The 11,928-nt window shown below is 32.6% G+C and overlaps 1 protein-coding gene and 1 non-coding gene across 6 annotated transcripts in view; both read left to right on the top strand.

Moving 5' to 3' along the window:
• The window catches only part of Pcdh9 (protocadherin 9), an 832,893-nt gene that overhangs the window by 281,839 nt on the left and 539,126 nt on the right, over positions 1-11,928 (top strand). The gene's annotated exons all lie outside the window — the stretch shown is intronic.
• LOC150056861 (U6 spliceosomal RNA) lies at positions 9,685-9,791 on the top strand. The gene has a single exon (XR_016537205.1). It is a non-coding gene; the product is annotated as a U6 spliceosomal RNA (small nuclear RNA).

Below are 11,928 nucleotides of genomic sequence, written 5' to 3' on the forward strand. Positions count from 1 at the left end.
TACCTTGATAACAGACTTTTAGTCTATAGAGTTGTGAAAAAAATTTCTATTCATTCTGTGGTGCTTTGAGCAGTCCATGAATGCACTAGAAACTAGACATTGTTTGAACAGTTATTTACTAGTGAGAAGTTTAAAGCTAATCATTGAAATTGCAGTGAAAACATTATTTTCCCAAATGAAGACTTTATTCTTTTCATAAAAAAGAATGACTATCTTTGAATCACTCATTTTCAAGCTTCTCTAACATCTTTGAAATATATTTTCCTACTAGATTTCTCAAAATTTTCATTGGACTTTTGTGTGAAGTTCTCTTAGAAACTTTGTGTGTCTTTGTGTGTCTACAAGTCCTTAAAAATCCAAGATTTTATAAAACAGGACTCACATTCCCAAATATTTAGCATGACAAATTCTGTGGCACTAATAAGTATATGACCATGATTGTGAAATGACAATGGAACCTTTTCATAATGCTAATCTGTACATCTATGCTGTGTAACTGACTGTACTGGTGTTGAAACTCTCTTAAAACATGATCTTTTAAACACTCCAATAATTAAACTTGCTTGGAAAGTCTCCAGGAGAAAATGCTTTATGCCAATGTTATTGTAGTGAAATTCTAGATGGAAAATTCTATTCCTGGTTGTACTGATCATCCACAATACCTAAAGCTAATTAACATAGCAATACAAATCTTAATCCACAAAGCCTACAAGTAGACAATCCAACTGAAGTAATGTGATATTAAGCAGAAGAACAAATGAAAGTTGTATTGAGAGCTCAGTGACACAGTGTGTTTGCAAATATAGTGTCTGTGAGTGGGGTTGGTGGTCAGTTTGGTTCAGTCCACATAGGACATTCCATCTTCAAACAATTGCTCAGAGACACTTTGAGGAAGTTGTTGAGCAATCACTACTGCAAACAACTCTTACTACCTCATCTGATGGTGAAAGCTAAAATACTTAAAGATCAAATGCTTTTTCAATGGAGAGAAGCATCAACAAATATGAGGGGGGATTTCATTAACTCATCAAAAGAGAATGATATATTATGGGATTTGTAGGGAGATGGATAGGCCTGGAGAAAGTTATGGGAATTGGTCAGGCTCAGTGTGACAAAGAATGCAAGCTACCTATATTTTGTGGTAAATACATACTTTTACATATATATGTATGTATGTATATGTAGTATATATGGTATCCTTCATATAGACACAAAATCTTAACTGAAGTAGGATATATGCAGGGAAAACTTTAACTAGTATAGCTCCTTTGAACAACAAACTTATAATCATGACAAAATGAGTACCAAAAGATGAAACTTTCTGAGTGACAGAGAAGAATGAGGTCAATGGCAAAGGGTAGAAGAATGAGGAGGGAAGTGGGGGCAGAATGCAGTCCTAATATTCAATAGACATATGTACATTGAGAGGACAGGTGGAGTTGGGAATGAGGTGGAGAATGAAGAAAGGAATGATGCTCATCAAGATACACTGACCCACATAAGCCAATGTATGTTGAATCTAAACCTCTTTTCACAACTACTCATAATTTTTAAGTACCAATTTTCTTTATTCTGAATCTTTCTATCACAAACATTATAAATAGATGAGTAAATGAATATTGAAATTTATATTCATGGCCAACTGTTTAAACTGTTTAAACCCTGGCCTCATCAGTTTAAAAAGCAATGTTAGGAAACTTATATCCAGTCTAATCTTACTGTTTTAGCTAATGACATTTGTCCAGGAAAACTGGATGTGAAAGACAAAACAATCCTTGAAGACAACAATGTAATTCAGGAATTACTATTGCCATTTCTATTTTCTTCAGATGATTATTTGTAGATAATAAATAAATGAAGTCTTGCAATGAGTAAATTATGATTAAATTATCATATCCACAGGCAAAGGTTCATTTTAGAAAGTATCACAGAAAGATTTTATGAAATAATTTTTATGCTACTACCTATTTATTTTATTATATTAAAATACACTTGTATATTATGAATAGTTTGATGAAGGCAATATAAATAATTTAAGAAGCAAACAAATATGCTATTAACCAAAACAACATTAACCAAAAAAACAGGCAATGAATGTATGCCCTTGTGTATGAGGAGAAAAACAAACTTTTGGATTAGGGTGTTACTTAATTAAATTAGAACAATGTATTGTGGTTACTTAACATGAGTTTTTAAAATAGTACATAGTGAAATTTTAAATGATAAATGAATACATATCTAGGAAGATATCTATGAACTATAGGTTGAAGAGAGTTATTTTTTCAACTGAATGTCAGTTGTGAAAATGAATGTACAGTATATTATATTTAATTTATTAAATAAATAATCTTTAGTATTATGGAATGTACCCAGGATTTCCATGGTAGACAATGATGTGTTCTACTTGAATTTTGTCCTAAGGCTTCAGTTTTTAAAAGAATATTTCAAAATTACATTTCATTTTATTTTTTAAGTATTTTTATTGTTATTGTAAAAATGATGTCCAGAGTGCATTTCTCTTTTTAATTTTTTAAATTTTTTTTCATATATTTTTATTGTAATTAATAGAAGGGTTACATTATATTTGCCAGATAGAAGATACATTAATTCACATACATTGATACCCTTTCTCATGTCTTGGTCCCCATTTCCCTCCCCCCACCTCCACCCCTCATCTTGTTTTCCCCCTTCCCTATCCAGTTTCAAATAACCAAATACAAATATGTCCAATACATCAGATAACAAAGTAAGATACTGTAACAATATGAGATAATCAAGGGATAGCAAAAGAGATGAGAGATAACACTATCATCTTTTTCTCATTTTCTCCCTATTTTGCCCTTCCCCCCCGAAGTTACATAGCTTATTTTCAGCATAGTTTAGTGAGTATCAACTCTTTGTCCCACCATTTCTTTCTTTACTTTTTTTTTTGTGTGTCATGGGACTGGAACTTGGCTTGGGCACTGTCCCTGAGCTCTTCAGCTCGTGGGTACTGCCCTACCCTTGAGCCATGCCCCACTTCCCATTTTCTGGAGGTTAATTGGAGATGAGATTCTCATGTCCTTTTGTTCCAAGGCTGGCTTTGAACCTTCATCCTCAGATCTCAGCCTCCAGATAAGCTAGAATTACAGGCTTGAGCCACTCCCTCCTCCTGGGTCTCTGCCCCTCCCCCTGGGGACCACTTCCCTCCCCTGGGCACCTCCCCCTAGGCCTCCAACCCTCCCACTAGGGACTTCTTCCCTCTTGTGAGGCCCCTCCCTTCCCCCTGGGACCCTTCTTAGTGGGGTGTGCACATCTGCTCTGTGCCCTGCTTGTCCTGCCATTTCTGTGTTCACCCTACCTACCTTCCTACAAATAGATACACTTATAAAGAAGCAAAGGTATAGAAGTCAGAAACAAAGGTGAAAATAAAACAAAAACAAAAAAACAAAGAGTCAAAAAAGCGAAATAGCATAAACCTCTTGTTTCTATTTCTTGGAGTTTGTTTCATTGAACATAATTGTATATGATCATATGCACAAAGCTATTTAGCATTTGGCTCACAAAATCTTTGAAAAAAATGTTGATCACAAATGCTATATTTTATACCCATTTAAAAATAGCATAAGAAGCCTTAAGGTTTGAATCCATGAACAAGATTGAAACAAAAAGTAGACTTCTTTTATTACTTATGCTTTGTTTCCCATTCAACACTTTTAGACCACTTGCTGAGACATTTAATTATGTTTCCTTACAAAATTAGGAAGACTAGATGAAGCGATGAAAACAAGAGGGATAGGTAAGAATGTTGAAAGGGGTTAGATTACTCATGAGATATTATATTGCAAACTGCTTTATTAAATGACAACTCTTTGTACAATGACCTAAAAATAATAATAAACAATAACATAAAGTCATCTAAGATGGAGAAATGGAGAAATATACATTAATATAAACTTCCCAAAATATTCATGTTTATTTTTGTCCCATTTATTTGTGGATTCCTGTTTCTGGGCACAGGTGGCTTTAAACTGTAACTCTAACTGCTCAGGAGGCTGGTATCTGAGGATTACAGTTCAAAACGGCTTAGGCTTTGGAGATTCTTATTTCCAGTTTACCATGAGAAAATCAGCAGTGGAGCTGTGGCTGAAGTACATACATTGGCACTGAGCAAAGAAGCTCAGGGACAGTGCCCAGTTCATGAGTGAAATCCACATGAACAACACAAAATTTAAAAAAAAAAAAAAACAAAGGCATGTCAGTTGTGCTGTGGGTATTGCTTCTACTAATCCAAATCCTGTAGACTAAAAAATGTTTTAGTAATATTACACTAGCTAGCATTAAAATCTAATTATTCTCTGATCAATACTATATACATGTCTTTTTCCCCCCAAGTGTTTACCTTATTCTTTTAAGTTAGAGTTGATTGTGAATACATACAAAATGCAGACACTATCTTAACATTTCTTTTCACAGGAATACATTTACAAATAATAACAAGTGTAGAGAGCACTTTGAACTTTTGTATTGCATGATGCACTACTACCTGGAAGGATTTGTTTTCTCTTCTGTCAATCTAGATCTTGTTCTTTCTGTATTTTAAGGCAGTTTGAGTGGAAATACATAGATATATCTCAGAATGTTAACACTAGGTATTAGATTTGGTGATGACTGAGAAAAGTGCTTTCCAAATTACAAAAGTGTTTTAAAACATGCAGTTACTATACAAAAAAAAAAAAAAGAAAAACAGAATTCTACTTGTCTACCTATGCATAGGTGGCCAAGATTGAATTCTAACTCAGAAAATTCAGGAAATAATGGTTGCTGTAAATTAATACTGAATAAGGAAACAAAGAGGTAATAATGAAGTATTTTTATGGATGAAGCAAATCTTAAGGGTGTCAATTACTTTTCACAGTGGGGGGTCTCTAGTATTTTTAACTTCACTATCTCCTCTTGCCTCCCTACAGTGGCTGTCTTTAAATACATGTTAACAATTGAATATCACTCCAAGAAACAGATAATACAGGAAGGCACTGTTTTCTTTTCTATTGCAATGAGCATATTGGTTGTATGTGTTCTATTGAATAGTGATCACAATTCAAATGAGGAACATATAGAATTTACTAATAACTATGCCTCACAAGTCTATGTTTATAAGCTTTTTATTTTATCTTTGATATTAAAATAATTCTGATCATGTAGGAATATATGTTGAGGGCTGGGCGTTTGGCCTAGTGGTAGAGTGCTTGCCTAGCATGCACAATGACCTGAGTTCAATTCCTCAGAACCACATACATAGAAAAAGCCAGAAGTGGTGCTTTGGCTCAAGTGGTAGAGCTCTAGCCTTGAGAAAGTCCAAGGACAGTGCTTAGGCTCTGAGCTCATGTCCAGGACTAGCAATATATATTGTATGTTGAATGTGTTAAGATGTAGTTCTTGGATTAAATTTAGATAATAAAATATATTTGAATAAGAAATTACTACAAATACCACTTCATATGTAGGTTTACATGCAATCTTTTGCACAGCTAAAATTTAGTACATATAAAATATTATGTAATTATTTATCCATTTAGTATCAATGAACAAGCACTTCCCTGTACTAGGCAAGTAAACCATAATCTATAAATTCTGTGAATTTTTAAGAATCTACAATGTTTTCAAATTGCAGAAGTCATTTAACTTCAGATAGTGGGTGTACAATTTTGGATTAACTACTGAAAGGTATTAATTGTTGTCATATAAAAAGACTACATTATAAATCAGAATATAATTGACAAATAATTGACACTGAGAACTTTCCAAACAAAGGAAATGGCATTATATTTCTATCAACAAAGTTATTTAAGCCAAATCGCAGAAAGAATTTGAGTTTCTGTGTTATTTTCTCAAATGGATGAAAGATCAACTAACAGATTATAAATAAATAATAATGGCATATATATATACACAGTTAGTATATATATTTATGTAGTAAATAAATTTCTAATTGTTTTACATAATTTATTCTCAATTTTAGTTTTAAGAAAAATATTCTCATCTCTTTCATGATCTAACAATAAAATAACACTAAATATATAAGAATTATAAATATGAAAAACATTTATAATTAATTCAATTGGTTTCTAAGCAAGAATATAATGAGATTTTTTAAAATATAAAACAGCATTAACAATTGGTCATTAGTGGCTCAAGGCTGTAATTCCAATAACCCAGGAGGCTGAGATCTAAGGATCCCAGTTCAAATCCAGCCCTGGCTGAAAAGTCCTTTTGAGACTCTGTGGACAATTAACCTCCAGAAAAGTGGAAGTGGCTTTGTGGCTCAAATTTGTAGAGAACCATCTTTGAAATGAAGAATCCAAGCCCAATGTTCAAGCTCCACAAATAAAAGGCTTAAAATAATATGTGTTGATGTGACCAATTTTAGACCTAAAAGAACACCTCTTTTAAAATCTCTTGATTTTATTATATGTTCTGGACAAAACAAGGATCACTTATGTATGCAAAGGATGCAACCTTTAAACTTTACAAAGAGCTGCTCTGAACCTGTGTGGTTGTTTTTGTTAAAAATATGCCTTGTCGGGGCTAGGAGTTTAGCCTAGTGGTAGCATGCATGAAGACCGGGTTTGATTCCTCAGTAACAAGTGTGTAGAAAAAAGCTGGAAGTGGTGCTGAGGCTAAAGTGGTAGAGCTCTAGCCTTGAGAAAATCCAAGGACAGTGCTCAGGCCCTGAGCTCAAGCCCAGGACTGGCAAAAAAAAATAATTAAAAAATTATATATATATGTATATGCCTTGTCTTCATATGTAAATATAACCTTGGTTTCTAGTTGCTATAATTAAAGGTACTTAACAATATTGAATTTTCAAATGTTATTCAATATTCTTAATTCACTCACTTTGGGGATTTCTGATTATTTTTTCTGGTTTATCAGATGATTCTCTAGCACTGCTCACTAGTGCTAAAGAATCATCAGATTATATTTTTTCTTATGAAAATCTCTTCTAGGGGACTAAGAATTTATTAAGAATATATTTTAGAGGCTTCATACATAGTAAAATTCTACAAGCACCTATCATTCTCACTAAAAAATTCCTCCATACAGAATTCTGAACTTCATTCTAAGACAGTTTCATGTAAATTGTAGTTTTACATATTCTAAGAATAACCCTATAATCTGGCATCACCTTAATTTTAGAGGCATTCATATGAAGTGGCATTTTTGAAAGACTGATTGAAAATGTACAAACATTCAGCAGGTCATTGTTTTAGGATTCCTTTGATTTTTGCAAAGCAGTTAATTTTTTTTTGCTATGAAAATTTTGCCTCATTGGAAACCTGAATCCAGTCAATAGAATTGATTTGGAACACAAAATGCTACATAATTTTCAATCTACGCATGTTACATAAGTGTGGAAGTCTGAATAATTTTATATTACAGGGGTTGGATGCTTGGGATTTGTACTTGTTTTTGCTTGTATAATCTCCTGTAAAAAAGATGATGAATTGTGAGGTGGTTACAGGTGTTAATTTTTTGATTGAGTGGAGGAATTTTATTTATGGAAGGTCATTCACTCCTGTGGGGAAGGTTATTAATACAAGAAATTATGTGCTGAGGTGAACTACTTCAGTCAGACAGTGAAATTCATCATTCAAGACTTGTTTAGGGACATGTAAAATACAGTGTAAATTGAATGTCTCTTTTTCAAGCGGATTAATGCTATGGCTGGGCAGTTTTCAAAAGAGTTAGAGTTGTGCTAATAGTACAGAGGATTGTCGACAGTTAAATACAGTTCATTTTTCCTGTTTTTACCTGGAAAACAAATATATATTGAGATTTCTCCTTTTATTTTGTCTTACAATCTTCTTCGAAAATAGAAGGGAGAAACTCGCCACTTATTCTCATCATTCTTGACTAAATTAGAAGTGTGTATCTTAAACTATGTGAGGTCAAGTCAAGACTTCCAAATAAATGCTTAGCTATCAAAGGAATGTCCTTCTAAATGATGACATGCAATGTTGATTCTTGTCACTCTTGTCTAAAGCCCATTTATGTTATTCAAAAAATGATTCTCTGTTTGTATTGATATGTTCAAGATGTGTGAAAACATGAGAACCTGTGACTTAGATGTTTTATTTTGAAAAAAAAATGTGTTGCAAGGTGTCTATGGCTATTCAGGAGTCTGAGATGTGAGGATTACAATTCAAAGCCAGCCTGGGAACAAAAGATCATGAGATTCATCTCCAATTAACCAGCAGAAAGCCAGAAGTGGTGCTGTGGCTCAAAGGGTAGGACTGTAGCCTTTAACTGAAACATTTAGGGACAGAGCCCAGGCCCAGAGTTCTAGGCTGATGACCTAATAAAACAAACAAACAAACAAACAACAAACAAACAAACAAACAAACAAAAAACAACAAAGAAACAATGTGTTGTTCCAGGAGGAGGGGATATTCATAGACAGATAAGAGTTTAAATTTTATATCTCTTTCTTCATGGTTTTACAATGGATATGTTGATTTCTTTCATTGTTGTTTTCCATACAAATTGCCTAACTAAACAATTACCATGACTCAAGTGTTCCATCATAAATTGACATAGATTTATGTATGGCAATGGAATGTGCATCTCCCCAGCAGAATTTGATAGTAAAAGTGCTGAATTTGAAATATTTTAGCAATCAAATACCTACCAGACACTGTACTGGACAAGAGAGACATTCTAAAGAGAAAATAGATACAAAAGAGACATTTAATGTTCCATAAGTGAATGTTAAAAGAAATATGTGTATTAATTAAATGTTATATATATATTTATAATGTAAATAATAAGAATATAAGTTAATGAAAATATAGACTAGTAAAGTAGCAATAGCTAGGCTATTTACTGGATATCTATTTATATAGATGCCTATACATATACCTATATATCTTACAGAGGTATTCATATATATATTTATAATATAAATAGCAAGAGTATAAACTAGTGAAAATTGTAGGTTAGTAAAGTGGCAATAGCTAGGGTATTTACAATAGAATAATACAGAGGTGGAGAGATAAAATTATATTTATTTATCCATATATAACTAACAGTTATAGATACTCAAGTGTCAGAGATATAGAGGAATGAGTAACAGAATTGTATTTTGAAGGAAAATTCTCAAAAGTAATTTGTCCAATTTTAACTAGGACATAATAGAGGTAAATATATTTTACCTGGATCTGAAACCATCATATATGTGCACCTTTTCACTAGACACTATGGTGCAAATAGACTATAAAATTTGTCAGAAAAGCTGGGAAGAAAAAATTAGGAGAAAATTAAGAACAAGATAACACTGTTCAAAAAGAAATGTACCCATTTCTGTTACCATGTGGTTACCATGTGGTAACTGGAAAACATATTCACATCACCTTTACAATAACAATTTTTAAAACATCTTCACTACATAGGCATCTGATGTGGTGTGAGTGTCCAGTAGAATTAGCATGACTAGAGAGAAAGACTAGGCTATTCTGTCATATCTTAAGTTTACAGGTCTGCTTATTTTTTAACATTAGAAAACTAGTGAAATTATTACAAGTGATTTCAGCATTTTAAATGGCAAATTAACATATCTGTATTTTTATTTTGCTTTAGTAACATTGAATATGAACTGCTTCCCTTCATTTTTCATAATCTTACTCTCAAAATAAGAGCAATAAAGGGATCGCTTTGGTAGCACATATGTTAAAATTAGAAGGATACAGAGAAGATTAGCATGCCCCTTGTACAAGAATGGCACAAAAATTTGTGATGCAATCCATATTTTTTTTAAAAAATAAAGAAGAGCAATAAAGTGCTGGTGCCAAGATAATAACTCAAGCCTTAGATTCAGTTCCTAGCACAAAAAAATGCTAAAACTATACTTTAAAAGAGAAAGACAATTTCAACAATACATAATGTATATGGTTACAATATTTGATAGCTAAAGTATTTGAGGTTACAAGAAACAAAAATGCATGCAAGTTACATTAAAATAAAGACCTGGAATGTAAAGTTAGAAAACAGCAACCTTGATTTCCTATCTTAAGCGAAGTAAAGGCAATAAGTAGGATGCACCCCTTACTCACTGTACAAGTACAGTAGATCAATGCTTTATATCTTTCTGGAACCCTCTGATTACTTTTTTATGTTATATCATCTCTGCTTGCCTTTGGCTATTTCTGGGTTATCTCTACGTTTTTGCTTGTACCTAGCCTTCAATATCATTTTCGTTCAATCACCAACTGAAACTATCCCTTCTCCATCTTAATGTACATTTCTACAAAAGCAGTGTGAGGGAACTACTCAGCTGTTGGTCTTTTTCTATAGTTATATATAATTCATAGCATATGATACTAAGCATCTCACAGTTTGTTTACCTGGACTTCTTGGGCAAACACCTTCTGTAATGTAGCAATTTTGCATAGGCAATAGAAGGAACAAAAATGAGTTCTGTGGTTGGGGATATCCCAAGGGTGTTTTGACATAGTAGAGGGATCTGTGAATTTATCTTTTATTGCTGACCACCTATAATGTTAAAGTAAAAACATGATTATTTAAACCTGCAGAGCAGTTCATATAAATAAATGTGAATTGAGAATTTTAATAAGTGTTTATTTTACCGTTTAAAGCAATTAAAACAGAATTTTGTATCATATATTTACTATTTGCACTGTCATGTCACTCCAAGTATTTGTTACTTCTTTCTCATAAACTCATTTTACACTACCTCACAATGTTTATCATGAAAACAATCAGAATGTCTACTCATTCATTTGACCACAGCCTTCATGAACTATTTGTTTTTTCATCCATATTGAGTAATTTGTTGCTTTTATTATGGTACTCAAATATTTCATTTATTATATGACTCAAATAAGTTTCACAATGTAAAAATTTTCTAAAATATAGTGTTGTTCCAGACTTTTCAATAACAGGAAAAATCAAAAAGATAATTTGGCTCTTGAAATCACGCAACTACAATACATATATAATGCAAATGTACCTTGCTGTTACAAAAAAAATGCTTTCCCAACAAACCTAGTTTCACCTAGTTCATTTTAAAGTGTATGCTTATTTCTACATACAGAATAAACAGAGCAAATGTTGTATTGTTTAAATTGACATCAAAATAAACTATCAAATAATTGGATAAAGCTGTCAGCAAGGGAAGTTCACAAAGAAAGCAGGTACCTACTCTATTTCGAAGGAAAACTTCATTTGCAAGTAGATTCAACTTAATGCGCAGCAGAAAATAAGATTCTCTTCTCATTTAGGTATACTTTCTAGAGCTTGTAAATATTTGCTGAATGTGCACTTAATTGTGTGCTGTGGGGGGAGGAGGAGGGGAAGTTCTTAGCAAAACTCTTGCTGTGGTTAGTTATGTATTTTAATAAGACTCTGAGAGCAAATTTTATACTTCTTCATGCTTTAGAGAGCTCACCAGGGAATAAGAATGGAAATAATGTTCTGTGTCTTGAAAAGATGTGTACAATGTCAATTAGTTTAAAAGCACAAATATAAGTTACTGAAATTTATATAAGCCTTTTACATAATCAACCACTAACATAAAACAGTGTAAGTGATGGGGGAAATTGAAAATGCAGTGAACCTCAACTCTTAATTATATTTAAAAGAATATTCTTTTCTGAGCATTTCCCCAAATCCTCCTACCTGCCTTTTAGGTGCTATTTTAAAATGAGCTTGGTCCTTAGGACTTCACAAATTCTGAGTATGGGATACTTTGACTGGAACTGAAGAAAGGTGTTTTTTTTTACTTATAAAAGTATTCGGATATTGAATGAAGCAGATGGCTTATTAGGATATAACTGAAAGTCCTACTAAAGTGAGTTTCCTTCCTATTAAATTAAATACCGAGCTGTATTGAATAAGCTTGTAGCTCTAAATCCACTCCATTAACAGGTT

Source organism: Megascapheus bottae, chromosome 11 (assembly GCF_031878675.1).
Source record: "Megascapheus bottae isolate mThoBot1 chromosome 11, mThoBot2.hap1, whole genome shotgun sequence".
NCBI classification, from domain to species: Eukaryota; Metazoa; Chordata; class Mammalia; order Rodentia; family Geomyidae; genus Megascapheus; species Megascapheus bottae.